Raw genomic sequence first — 15085 nt, 5'->3', positions numbered from 1 at the left:
TATTTCAAGGAGGTTTTCCGAGAAAATGAGCAAGTCAAAGTTTACAAGTTGTGGACCTTTGCATTTCATCGAGTAGGAGGCTCATAGCAGGAAAAGGGGCACAATACCAGGGGTGGGGCTGTGATCAATGTATTAAATGAACTTCTCCAATATCAATAATTCTCCTCTCTGATATCCACCATCATGCAAGCCTAGCGCCTCTTGTAATTGTCGTGGTGATTCTTCCACGTTTCCATCCTCTATAAAACTACATGATAGAGGGATTTGTGTGTTTTACACACAAGCGGGTCAAGGAGAGATCAAGTGGAAGTCACACAAATTATTAGAGAAGGAATGGAGGGGGATAACAATATTGTGATCAACAGTCATTTCACTATCTGCAAAGTTACTACCAGTTCAGTCGGATGTTGCAAAATTACTATCGTGTAGTGCCATGAGCATCGCCAGCGAGCCCCGACGGTTGTCATGCCACCGCTGGCCTTGCCGCGGTGCGCGGCGCTACATGTCGCACAATTGCTCGCACCCTGTGCATAGCCACAAAAGTGAGGTGACTCCTGTCGCCGTGTGGTTGCCCCCTTGTATTACCTCTTGGGGTGGCACCTCATGTGTCCAAATTCGACAGGAAAACCTTGTAACACTAGAGTCAGATCACGAGACACACTTTGCCTCCCTTGCAAGCCCTAGAGTCATGCCTCATCTACTGCTCGGAGCTTCATAAAGATTAGATCCCCGGAGGAGAAGAGGTGGAGAGCATGCAGTATGAGAATAGAGGAAAGGACTATATTTTCGGCAAGAATTTCATTCAAAGGGTGAGAATCATAGTGTCCCTTTGAGGAGGAAGATGGCCTCCCCTACTGGTGTTACCAAACCTTGTCCTCTGCAACTATGGAGATAAACTAATGATGATGAAATCCTTGCCCACCAAAGGAAATGGGGGGTTGTGGTGGTTCTGTCTTGGATCTCAAATGGATGTTTTCGGATAAATTGCATAAGAGAGGGCTGAAAAAGTTGTGAGGAGTGAAATATTTGCAAGAGCAACATTTAGTATAAGTGATTAGTGCCCTTGCTTTGATCATTCAAGCAGGGTAAGAACTGATGTAAAGACAGTACGGAAGGCTGCAATAGGAAGCACTCAACTGATAACTACCTATATTGTCCAAATGCCACTTGTCTCTATGATGATGACCTAATTCACTTTCAGATGCATTGGGCTAGGCAACCGCGTCGTCGAGCACAAATTTAAGGCGACTAATTCTTGGGATAGCATCCGCATAGAAGTCATCCCGGGAAAGTGGCGCATAGACCTGTACCTAAATCATGATTCCCAGAGGTGCAAGCTGAAGGTGTTCTTTGAGCACGTCCAAAACTGCTAAAAGTGCAGCTTTGTTGGGCCTTGCGGCATGTTGCTGCAGGTGATGAGTTGCTCACCGTGTTGCTCTAATACTTCTATTGCTTTCCTTTTTACATAATATTAGTTAGATGTTACAATCACATGGCGAGGTAGAAAGCCCCAAATGTTACATGCATTTACATCTCACATATGAGATTCGTGGAAGTGAGGTGAGGCGGATAAAAAGTTTGATATGCATTGTGTGCATACCTTGGTATAACCTGGTGGTACGGTTCGCTACTATATTCATGAAATGTGAGTAGAGTGGTAACTGAATTTGCATTTATTCTCAAACTTTAGTAAAACTAGAGTATTTTTTGTTATGGTATATTTAGAGCCTAAACACATTTGACACTTATTGTCAACAGCTTACCTTTGTCAGGAGAATTGGGGGAATAGGTCATATCATTAATGGAATCTGTTGGCACATTGTTGGTTCCCCTTGTTGACTGCCCGAGTGGCTGCTCATTGCCTTGTGAAGTTATTTTCATCTAAATTCTCTTGTTAACATGGGGAGGATAGTAGCCAAACATGTTAATGCTAATCTATTTAAAGCTCTTTAAGAAACACCAGTTCATATTTGAAGGAGGATTTTTGAGAAAATGAGCAAGTTAGAGTTTACATGCTATGAATCTTTTCACTTCATCCAGCACGAGGCTCATACTAGGAAAATGAGTCGCAATACTTTGATGTCTAGTAGGGCCGAAGTTGAAAGAAAATTCACATTACTCCATCCAAAAATATACTGCTTGGGACCTAAGGAAGAAGTTTCAAATTATGTGGTCAACCCTCATAGAAAGTATGCTTTTTCATTTTGACAGAGTTACTTTTGTTGACGAAGACTGCAGTAAGCTTTTTCTAGATGTTATCGCCGCTAGAACTAGATGAGGGTTATTTTCCCAACCCTTGAAAACTGGTTGTATTATCGCATTTTATCTATCCTAAATGGATTTTCCGTTGGTCCAAAGAAGTATAATTCCTTGCCATCTCAGATGCAACTTCGTGGAAGTTATATTTGGATGTTTGCTTCTAATGATTCCCTTAAGGCCGAGTATATAAGAAAGTGGATGGGCCACTTTGAAGAAATTCACTAGAATGGACCAGCTGTTCAGCTCCTCCAGACAAACAGTTGAAATCCTGCCACGGGATGTGGAACTAAATACCTATTTTCTGATGGTATTGCGAAGATACTGAGGGATTTCCCCAAGAAATTGCTCACCGAATTGGATTAAACCGTACTAATCCTCCTTTAGCTTTTCACATAGGGTATGGTAGTGGTAGCTACAAAGGAGTTGTGGTTGTTGTTGTCGACCATGATTCCTTTCGTAATATTTCTCCGCGACCTAACATGAATAAATTTGAATCTAAGAGCGCAATGTTTAACATTACAAGTTGGAGCAAAGCCTAGACATGCTATATAATAAATTATGTCATGTTGGGTTAATGGATTGGATGTGCCTTCTTCTTATTTCTAATGCATGTGCTCGACAATTTTTTGGGGCAGGGGCTTCTATTGCAAAAATAGATGATGTGCACCGGTGCTAGTAGGTTGCTAACTATTTATATATGGGAAAATGTTACTGCAAGATGTTATATGGATCTAGTGGTATCCAATATGTCAAATGTGGGAATATCTTGATTGAACTTTGCAACAGGAAGCTCTAGATGTACTTCCTTCCTTAATACTTGTGTGGGCTAAAATTCTAGCAAATTCCCAAGTTAGGAAACTAGAGTGAACTATCAGAGTGGTCTTGTTTGCAATTATGCGCTAGAGCCCATAAAGTAAGATGGATAGCTCTGCTATTTTTGTTTACACTCCTATTCATATCTCAGTTGGTGGTTTTTAATTAGAGTGATACGGATTTGAAGCTCATCTAATGAATACACATCACTGATACATTTCTAAATTACTGATTGTAATGCTTCTTAGACTATTAGTTGGTCAATCGCCTCTTATAATTCATTCTATAATTCTGAAGATGCTATATATATATATATATATATATATATATATATCATCTTGAGTAACGTCAATTCAATGTTTATTTCAGCTCATGTATGCACCAAAATATGCACTAAAATTTATGGACCTGCAGTTTATTCAAGGTTCTCAGATGACCGCTTTCATGCATGCATGGAGGATGCAGATTTTACCTGGGCAGAGCACTAGATATTATACCTAACCACTCTTTCAGTAAGTGTTCAACTCTCACCCTCATACTTGATGAAGGAGCACCCGTGTTACTTATTGTCAACAACGTGCCTTTGTCAGGTGAATTGAGGGAATTGGCCATATCATTAATGGAATCTGTTGGCCCATCGTTGGTTCCACTTGTTGACTGCCGAGTGGTTGTTTAGTGCCTTTTGAAGTTATTTTTTGTCTCAACTCTCTAGTTCCACGGGGAAGATAGTCTCCAAACATGTTACTATTGATATGTTTAAAGCTCTTGAAGAAATACCACTTCATATTTCAAGGAGGATCTCTGAGAAAATGAGCAAGTTAGAGTTTACATGCTAGGAACCTTTGCATTTCATCTAGTAGGAGGCTCATAGCAGGAAAATGAGCCATAATACCAGAGAGTCGGGCTGGGACCAAAGTATTAAATGAATTGTTCCAATCCCAATCATTCTCCTCTCCCACATCCACCATCAGGCAAGCCTAGCGCCTCTTGTCGTCGTGATTCTTCCACGTTTCCATCCTCTATAAAACTACATGATAGACGGACTTTGTGTTTTACACACAAGAGGATCAAGTAGAGATCAAGTGGAAGTGTCACAAATTGTTAGGGGACGAACAAAGGTGGATAGCAATATTGTGATCAATACTCATTGTAGTATCTACAAAGTTACTACCAGTTAAGTCGGATGTTGAAAAATTAGTATCGTGCATGCGCCGCGAACATCGCCATGCGAGCCAAGACGGCTGTCATGCCACCGCTGGACTCGCCGCAGACGCAACGCCACATGTCGCACAACTGCTCGCACCCCGCGCATGGCCACGCAAGTGAAGGTGACTCACGCCGCTGGGCATTTGCCCCATTGTATTACCTATTGGGTTGGCACCTCATGTTCCCAATAGCCAACAGGAAAACCTTGCCGCACTAGGGTCAGATCATGAAACACACGTTGCCTCCCTTGCAATCCCTAGAGTCGTGCCTCGTCTACTACTGGGAGCTTCATCAAGATTAGATCCCCGAGGGAGAAGAGGTGGATAGCATCCAATATGAGAATAGAGGAAAGGACTATATTTTCGGCAAGAATTTTCATTCAAAGGGTGAGAATCATAGTATCCCTTTGAGGAGGAAGAAGGACTCCACTACTTATGTTAACAAACCTTGCCCTCTGCAACTATGGAGAGCAAATAGTGATGATGACATACCTTGCCCACCAAAGGAAATGGAGGGTTGTGGTGGTTCTGTCTTGGTTCTCAAATACATGTTTTCACAGAAAATTCATAAGAGAGGGCTGACAAAGTTGTGAGGAGTAAAATATTTACAAAATAAACATCTTGTCGAAGTGATCAGTGCCCTTGCTTTGATCATTTGGGCTAGGTAAGAACTGACGTAAATACAATATGGAAGGCTGCAAATAGGAAGGACTCAAGCGATAACTACCTATATTGTCCAGTCGCTACTTGTCTCCATGATGATGACCTAATTCACTTTCAGATGCTTTGTGCTAGGCAACCGCGTTGCCGAGCACAAATTAGAGGCGGCTAATTCTTGGGATAGACTTTGCGTAGAAGTCATCTCGGGGAGGCGGCGCATAGACCTGTACGTGGATCATGATTCCCATAGATGCAAGAGCTTGAGGTGTTATTTGGGCATACCCTAAACTGCTGGAAGTGCAACTTTGTTGGGCCTAGCGGCATCTTGCTGCAGGTGAGCTCCTCATCGTGTTACTCTAATACTTCTATTTATTTCCTTTTTACATAATATTAGTTAGAATTTACGAGCACATGGCGAGGTAGAGAGCCCCAAATGTTAGATGCATTTACATCTTACATATGAGATTCATGCAAGTGAGGTGAGCCAGATAAAAAGTTTGATATGCTTTGTGTGCATACCTTGACATAACTCGGTGGTATGGTCACTACTGTATTCGTGAAATGTGAATAGAGTGGTAACTGAATATGCATTTGTTCTCAAACTTTTCTAAAACTAGAGTATTTTTTGTTATGGTATATTTAGAGCCTAAACACATTAGTCACTTATTGTCAACAACGTACCTTTCTCAGAAGAATTGGGGGAATTGGTCGTATCATTGATGGAATCTATTGGCATGTCGTTGGTTCCCGCTGTTGACTGCCCAAGTGGCTGCTCATTGCCTTTCGAAGTTATTTTCGTATCAATTCTCTTGTTCACATGGGGAAGATAGTTGCCAAACATGTTAATGCTGATCTGTTTAATGCTATTTAAGAAATACCAGTTCATATTTCAAGGAGGATATTTGATAAAATGAGCAAGTTAGAGTTTACATGCTATGAATCTTTGCACTTTATCTAGCAGGAGGCTCATACTAGGAAAAGGATCTGCAATACTTTGTTGTCCACTAGGACCAAAGTTCTAGGAAAATTAATGATGTGTTACAGAATTCACATTACCCCATCCAAAAATATACTACTTTGGGACCTGAGGAAGAAGTTTCAAATTATGTGGTTAACTCACATAGAAACTATGTTTCTGACTTTGAGAGAGTTACTTTTGTTGACGAAGACTACAGTAAGCATTTTCCAGATGTTATCCCTGCTAGAACTAGATGAGCGTTCTTTTCCCAACCCTTGAAAACTAGCTGTATTATCGCGTTTTATCTATCCTACTAAAAGGACTTTCCATTTGTCCAAAGAAGTATGAATTCCTGGCCTTCTCAGCTGGTCAACTTCTTGGAAGTTCTATTTATATGTTTGCTTCTAATGATTCCCTTAAGGCCAAGGATATAAGAAAGTGGATGGGCCACTTTGAAGAAATTTGCTAGAATGGGCCAGTTGTTCAGCTCCTCTAGACAAAACAGTTGAAAACCTGCCACGGGATGAGGAAGAGATTCCAAATATTGAAGCCACAATTGATGGCAGTAAATTCATATTTTCTAATGTTATTGGGAAGATACTGAGAGATTTGCCATAGAAATTCAGAAACTTTCTAGAGAAGGAGTTTCTCTCGAAAGAAGTGAGTGGGAGGAAAGTAGAACTTGACGAGGTAACTGTACCTGCTCCCTTATTGGAAAGTAGTACATCATAGAAAACTGTTTCAGTGACACCTACACCAGTTAGTGAGGAAGCTAATGATAATGATCATGAAACTTCAGATCAAGATACTACTGAACCTCATAGATCAACCAGAGTGAGATCCGCACTAGAGTGGTACGGTAATCCTGTTCTGGAAGTCATGCTACTAGATCATGATGAACCTACGAACTATGAAGAAGCGATGGTGAGCCCAGATTCCGCAAAATGGCTTGAAGCCATGAAATCTGAGATGGGATCCATGTATGAGAACAAAGTATGGACTTTGGTTGACTTGCCCGATGATCGGCAAGCAATTGAGAATAAATGGATCTTCAAGAAGAAGACTGACGCTGACGGTAATGTTACTGTCTACAAAGCTCGACTTGTTGCAAAAGGTTTTCGACAAATTCAAGGGGTTGACTACGATGAGACCTTCTCATCCGTAGCGATGCTTAAGTCTGTCCGAATCATGTTAGCAATTGCCGCATTTTATGATTATGAAATTTGGCAGATGGATGTCAAAACTGCATTCCTGAATGTATTTCTGGAAGAAGAGTTGTATATGATGCAACCAGAAGGTTTTGTCGATCCAAAGGGAGCTAACAAAGTGTGCAAGCTCCAGCGATCCATTTATGGACTGGTGCAAGCCTCTCGGAGTTGGAATAAACGCTTTGATAGTGTGATCAAAGCATTTGGTTTTATATAGACTTTCGGAGAAGCCTGTATTTACAAGAAAGTGAGTGGGAGCTCTGTAGCATTTCTGATATTATATGTGGATGACATATTACTGATTGGAAATGATATAGAATTTCTGGATAGCATAAAGGGATACTTGAATAAGAGTTTTTCAATGAAAGACCTCGGTGAAGCTGCTTACATATTAGGCATAAAGATCTATAGAGATAGATCAAAATGCTTAATTTGACTTTCACAAACAACATACCTTGACAAAATTTTGAAGAAGTTCAAAATAGATCAAGCAAAGAAAGGATTCTTGCCTGTGTTACAAGTTGTGAAATTGAGTAAGACTCAATGCCCGACCACTGCAGAAGATAGAGAGAATATAAAAGATGTTCCCTATGCATCAGCGATAGGATCTATCATGTATGCAATGCTGTGTACCAGACCTGATGTGTGCCTTGCTATAAGTCTAGCAGGGAGGTACCAAAGTAATCCAGGAGTGGATCACTGGACAGCGGTCAAGAACATCCTGAAATACCTGAAAAGGACTAAGGATATGTTTCTTGTATATGGAGGTGACAAAGAGCTCGTCGTAAATGGTTATGTTGATGCAAGCTTTGACACTGATCCGGACGATTCTAAATCATAAACCGGATACGTGTTTACATTAAACGGTGGAGCTGTCAGTTGGTGCAGTTCTAAACAAAGCATCGTAGCGGGATCTACATGTGAAGCGGAGTACATAGCTGCTTTGGAAGCAGTGAACAAAGGAGTCTGGATGAAGGAGTTCATATCCGATCTAGGTGTCATACCTAGTGCATCGGGTCCAATGAAAATCTTTTGTGACAATACTGGTGCAATTGCCTTGGCAAAGGAATCCAGATTTCACAAGAGAACCAAGCACATCAAGAGACGCTTCAATTCCATCCGGGATCTAGTCTAGGTGGGAGACATAGAGATTTGCAAGATACATACGGATCTGAATGTTGCAGACCCGTTGACTAAGCCTCTTCCACGAGCAAAACATGATCGGCACCAAGGCTCCATGGGTGTTAGAATCATTACAGTGTAATCTAGATTATTGACTCTAGTGCAAGTGGGAGACTGAAGGAAATATGCCCTAGAGGCAATAATAAAGTTATTATTTATTTCCTTATAATCATGATAAATGTTTATTATTCATGCTAGAATTGTATTAACCGGAAACATAATACATGTGTGAATACATAGACAAACAAAGTGTCACTAGTATGCCTCTACTTGACTAGCTCGTTAATCAAAGATGGTTATGTTTCCTAACCATGAACAATGAGTTGTTATTTGAATAACGAGGTCACATCATTAGTTGAATGATCTGATTGACATGACCCATTCCATTAGCTTAGCACCCGATCGTTTAGTATGTTGCTATTGCTTTCTTCATGACTTATACATGTTCCTATAACTATGAGATTATGCAACTCCCATTTGCCGGAGGAACACTTTGGGTGCTACCAAATGTCACAACGTAACTGGGTGATTATAAAGGAGCATTACATGTGTCTCCAAAGGTAGATGTTGGGTTGGCGTATTTCGAGATTAGGATTTGTCACTCCGATTGTCGGAGAGGTGTCTCTGGGCCCTCTCGGTAATGCACATCACATAAGCCTTGCAAGCATTGCAACTAATGAGTTAGTTGCGAGATGATGTATTACAGAACGAGTAAAGAGACTTGCCGGTAACGAGATTGAACTAGGTATTGGATACCGACGATCGAATCTCGGGCAAGTAACATACCGATGACAAAGGGAACAACGTATGTTGTTATGCGGTCTGACCGATAAAGATCTTCGTAGAATATGTAGGAGCCAATATGGGCATCCAGGTCCCGCTATTGGTTATTGACCGGAGACGTGTCTCGGTCATGTCTACATTGTTCTCGAACCCGTAGGGTCCGCACGCTTAAGGTTACGATGACAGTTATATTATGAGTTTATGCATTTTGATGTACCGAAGGTTGTTCGGAGTCCCGGATGTGATCACGGACATGACGAGGAGTCTCGAAATGGTCGATACGTAAAGATTGATATATTGGAAGCCTATGTTTGGATATCGGAAGTGTTCCGGGTGAAATCGGGATTTTACCGGAGTACCGGGAGGTTACCGGAACCCCCCGGGAACCATATGGGCCTAGATGGGCTTTAGTGGAAAGGAGAAAGGGGCAGCCCAAGGTGGCTGCGCGCCTCCCCCCTCCCCCTAGTCCTATTAGGACTAGGAGAGGTGGCCGGCCCCCCTTCTCTCTCTTTCCCCCTCGGGGAATCCTAGTCCAACTAGGATTGGGGGGGGAGTCCTACTCCCGGAAGGAGAAGGACTCCTCCTGCGCCCTCCTCCTGGCCGGCGCCCCCTCCCCCTTGGCTCCTTTATATACTGAGGTAGAGGCACCCCAGAAACACACAAGTTGATCCACGTGATCTATTCCTTAGCCGTGTGCGGTGCCCCCAGCCACCATATTCCTCGATAATACTGTAGCAGAGTTTAGGCGAAGCCCTGCTGCTGTAGTGCATCAAGATCGTCACCACGCCGTCGTGCTGACGGAATTCTTCCCCGACACTTTGCTGGATCGGAGTCCGGGGATCGTCATCGAGCTGAACGTGTGCTCGAACTCGGAGGTGCCGTAGTTTCGGTGCTTGATCGGTTGGATCGCGAAGACGTACGACTACTTCCTCTACGTTGTGTCAACGCTTCCGCAGTCGGTCTGCGTGGGTACATAGACAGCACTCGCTCCTCTCGTTGCTATGCATCACATGATCTTGCGTGTGCGTAGGAAATTTTTTGAAATTACTACGAAACCCAACAGATTTGAAGCTCATCTGATGGATACACATCACCGATACTTTTCCAAATTACTGTTTGTAATGCTTCTTAGACTATTAGTTGGTCAGTCACCTCTTATAATTCATTTCTATAATTCTGAAGCTAGTTTGTTTCAGCTCATGTATGCACCAAGAATATGCACTACAGTTTATGGGCCTGCAATTTATTCAAGGTTCTCAGATGACCGCTTTCATGCATGCATGGAGGATGCGGAGTTTACCTCGGCAGAGCACTAGATTTTACACCTAACCACTCTTTCAGTAAGTGTTCAACTCTCACCCTCATACTTGATGAAGGAGCACCTGTGTCACTTATTGTCAACAACGTGCCTTTGTCAGGAGAATTGAGGGAATTAGCCATATCATTAATGGAATCTGTTGGCCCATCGTTGGTTCCGCTTGTTAACTGCCGAGTGGCTGCTTAGTGCCTTTTGAAGTTATTTTTGTCTTAACTCTCTAGTTCCACTGGGAAGATAGTCTCCAAACATGTTATTGTTGATATGTTTAAATCTCTTTAAGAAATACCACTTCATCTTTCAAGGAGGATTTCCGGGAAAATGAGCAAGTTAGAGTTTACATATTATGAACCTTTGCATTTCATCCAGTAGGAGGCTCATAGCAGGAAAAGGAGCCACAATACCAGAGAGTGGGGCTGGTATCAAAGTATTAAATGAACTTCTCCAATCCGAATCATCCTCCTCTCCCAAATCCACCATCATGCAAGCCTAGCGCCTCTTGTCGTTGTGATTCTTCCACGTTTCCATCCTCTATAAAACTACATGATAGACGGATTTGTGTGTTTTACACACAAGGGGATCAAGGAGAGATCAAGTGGAAATCACACAAATTATCAGGGGAGGAATGGAGGGGGGGTAGCAATATTGTGATCAATACTCATTTCACTATCTGCAAAGTTACTACCACTTCAGTCAGATGTTGCAAAATTCCTATCGCGTAGACGCCGCGAGCATCGCCATGCAAGCCCAGACGGTTGTCATGCCACCGCTAGCCTCGTCGCCGCTTGCAACGCCACATATCGCACAACTGCTCGCACCCCGCGCATGGCCACATAAGTGAAGGTGAATCGCGTCGCCATGCAGTTTCCCCCTTGTATTACCTATTGGGGTGGCACCTCATGTGCCCATATTCGACAGGAAAACATTGTCGCACTAGGGTCAGATCACGAGACACACTTTGCTTCCCTTGCAAGCCCTAGAGTCGTGCCTCATCTGCTGTTGGGAGCTTCAAAAAGATTAGATCCCCGGAGGAGAAGAGGAGGAGAGCATGCAACATGAGAATAGAGGAAAGGACTATATTTTCGGCAAGAATTTGCATTCAAATGGTGAGAATCATAGTGTCCCTTTGAGGAGGAAGATGGACTCCCCTACTGATGTTAACAAACCTTGCCCTCTGCAACTATGGAGACCAAGTAGTGATGATGCCATACCTTGCCCACCAAAGGAAATGGGAGGTTGTGGTGGTTCTGTCTTGGATCTCAAATACATGTTTTCGGAGAAAATGCATAAGAGAGTGTTGACACAGTACTGAGGAGTAAGTATTTGCAAAAGCAACATTTAGTAGAAGTGATCAGTGTCCTTCCTTTGATCATTCGAGCAGGGTAAGAACTGACATAAAGACAGTAAGGAAGGCTGCAAATAGGAAGGACTCAAGTGATAACTACCTATATTGTCCAATCGCCAGTTGTCTCCATGATCATGACCTAATACACTTTCAGATGCATTGGGGTAGGCAACCGCGTTGCCGAGCACAAATTTGAGGCGGCTAATTCTTGGGATAGCGTTCGCGTAGAAGTCATCCCGGGGAAGTTGCGCATCAACTTGTACCTGAATCATGATTCCCAGAGATGCAAGCTTGAGGTGTTCTTTGGGCACATCCGAAATTGCTACAAGTGCAACTTCGTTGGGCCTAGCGTCATCTTGCTACAGGTGAGTTGCTCACCGTGTTGTTCTAATACTTCTATTTCTTTCCTTTTTACATAATATTAGTTAGACGTTATGATTACATGGCGAGGTAGAAAGCCCCAAATGTTAGATGCATTTACATCTCATATATGAGATTCATGCAAGTGAGGTGAGGCGGATAAAATAATTGATATGCTTTGTGAAGTGTTCAACTCTCACCCTCACACTTGATGAAGGTGCAATGGTGTCATTTATTGTCAACAGCTTAGACTTCATCAAAAGAATTAGGGGAATTGGTTGTATTATTAATGGAAATTGTTGTCCCATCTTCGGTTCCCCTTGTTCACTGCCTGAGTGGCTGCTCAGTGCCTTTTGAAGTTTTTTTCGTCTCAATTCTCTTGTTCACATGGGGAAGTTAGTTGCCAAACATGTTAATGTTGATATGTTTAAAGCTCTTGAAGAAATATACCAGTTCATATTTCAAGGAGGATTTTTGAGAAAATGAGCAAGTTAGAGTTGACATGCTATGAACCTTTGCACTTCATCCAGCAGAAGGCTCTTAGCAGGAAAAGGAGCCGCAATAGAGGAGAGTGAGGCTAAGATCAAAGGGTTAATGGTATCTTGTAGAAGTCTAGGGTGTGAAATAGATGAATGAAATACCTCCACCACGTGCAGCACTACCTCCACTAAGTGCACATCACTCAGAAAACACAATTGTAGCCAAAGTGGGTGTCGTATACCAAGAAAGCATATTGGTGACAACACTTTTCCCAAATTAAAGTATTAAATGCACTTCTCCAATTCCAATAATTCTCCTCCCAAAACCACCATCATGCAAGCCTAGCACCTCATGTCGTGGCGATTCTTCCATGCTTTCGTCCTCTATAAAACTACATGATTGTTGGATTTGTGTGTTTTACACACAAGCGAGTTGAGGAGAGATTAAGAGGAAATCACACGAATTGTCAGGGGAGGAATGGAGGGGGGGTAACAATATTGTGATCAACACTCATTGCACTATCTGCAAAATTACTGCCAATTTAGTTGGATGTGGCAAAATTACTATCGTGCAGACACCACGAGCATCGTCACGCGAGCCCGCACATGACCAGTTCCACACACTGCTACAATACCGCCATGCCTGACTGGCAAGGCTTCGAGCCGCACTGCCGCGTGAAGAGCTCGCCGCTGTGTGAGCAGCCATGGCCCCACCGCCATGTGTGTGCCTGCCGTCACTGGCCATGGAGGTGGACCGCGGCATGCCCTAACCCTCGCTGCATCGTCCGAACAACTAGGAGAGTTTTCCTTTAGGGAACGACCAGATAGAGGAAGATGATGTGTGTTCCATGTGGACCTGGTAACCCACATACACCAGTTGCCACACCTTGCAGCAGTGCCGCCACTTGGCTAGGCTTCGAGTTGCACCGCCGCGTCACGCCACCGTGTGCAGAGCAACTATGACCTCATGGCCATGCACGTGCCTGCCGTCGCCGGCCATGGAGGTGGACGGCGGCGTGCCCTAACCCTTGCTGCATCGTCCGAACAACCGAGGAGAGGTTTTCTTTTAGGGAATAGCCGGATAGAGGAAGAGGATGTGGGTTCTATGTGACGCCCATATATAGGACAACCCACTTAATCCACTTCCAGAAATGCAAGATACGTGGACTTTCAAGTGGACACCGTGCAGCCCACATCCACGTACCTGAGATATGTATAGCACATCTACATCTACATCTACAGCTACATGTGTATTCTGCTTCATAATTTCACAACACGTACAAATTTGACTTTCTTAGGGAACAAATTTGATTTTCTTGTAAGGCAAAAAAATGAAATTGAAGGCTGGCAAGGAGATGAGGGAAGATTTGGAACAACGGGGAAAAGGGGAAACATCACGTGAGAGGGGTGCTCAAATATTTAGGGTCTAACCGTCATAACTAACTAGGGGCTTTCGTTTCTTCCCACTTTGGCTTTGATTGGACGCGCGCCGCCAGCCATCAACGACAGTTCATCCTCGCTCCAGCTCCAATGGACAGTTCCCCCTCGCTGCCAATTCGTCTCCATCGCCTTCCCGTCCCAACAGCACGTAGAATGGACAGTTCCTCCTTGCTCCAGCTCCAGATTATCATTTAGACAACAATCTCCCGAGCACTCCCTTGTCCAGAGCGAATCGCCTATGTTGCTAACTCCATGTCCCTCCAACCTTCTCAGCATCGTTCATGGAAACCCCGCTAGATTTGGATCCGCGGAGGGACACCGGCGATCACTACGGGGCCAGGAGCGCCGCCCTGGAGACGAATGCCAAAGGCTTTAGTGTGGAGATGGTTCATGGTTGTCGCCCCGGTGGGGAGCGGCGCCACAGCCGACGTCTTCGCCCCGGAGGGCGTTGTCCTGGTCTCCTGGGGACGAACGGCGTCACGTGACTCACGTCAAGGGGAGCGAGGGTGTTGTCTCCGAATGCGTCGCCTCGGGGACGAACGGCATCGGGTTGGAGGGGAGCGACGACGGCGCCGAGGTTGGCGCTCCACCGGAGGCTAGCGCCAAGGTGGTCGTCACCGTCGATGCGTGGCTCTGCCACCAAGTAAGCAATTTTCTAGTTATCTTCGCTAGTTTATGTGCTAGATCATTGCTATCTCTTCCAATTTTATGAATTGGGTATCTCTTGGTTGGTGGAAGAAACTCTCTTGCCATACCTCAAACAGGCAGCGCCGTCATCTCCCAGTCTTGCCTTCGTTGGAAAGAAAGAAACCACAGGGTATTTAGTGAACAGTTTAATTCGGTTGATGTTGTTGTTGCGATGATTAGAGCTGATCTTCAGATGGTGGACCGTCTTTTACCGAGCGATAGATCTATGTACATGATTTCCATCTCGCCTTGTTTGAAACACTCGTCTGCTCCGAAGATCTCGACGACTCTATTCAACACTCTAGGCCTGGGGCAACGAAGTGTAATACACAGTTTTGAAAAAGTTCTCCTGAACCTGTGACCGTGCACGCCACAACATAAGGCTTTGTAC

At 43.8% G+C, this 15085-nt stretch overlaps 1 pseudogene; it reads left to right on the top strand.

Moving 5' to 3' along the window:
* LOC123188980 (probable RNA-dependent RNA polymerase 2) overlaps positions 1–15085 on the top strand; it is a 72498-nt pseudogene that overhangs the window by 37693 nt on the left and 19720 nt on the right.

The sequence above is a fragment of the Triticum aestivum genome, chromosome 1A (assembly GCF_018294505.1).
Source record: "Triticum aestivum cultivar Chinese Spring chromosome 1A, IWGSC CS RefSeq v2.1, whole genome shotgun sequence".
Classification (NCBI taxonomy): Eukaryota; Viridiplantae; Streptophyta; class Magnoliopsida; order Poales; family Poaceae; genus Triticum; species Triticum aestivum.
The sequence above is the reverse complement of the archived record's forward strand: the minus strand, read 5'-3'. Positions and strand labels throughout refer to the sequence as shown.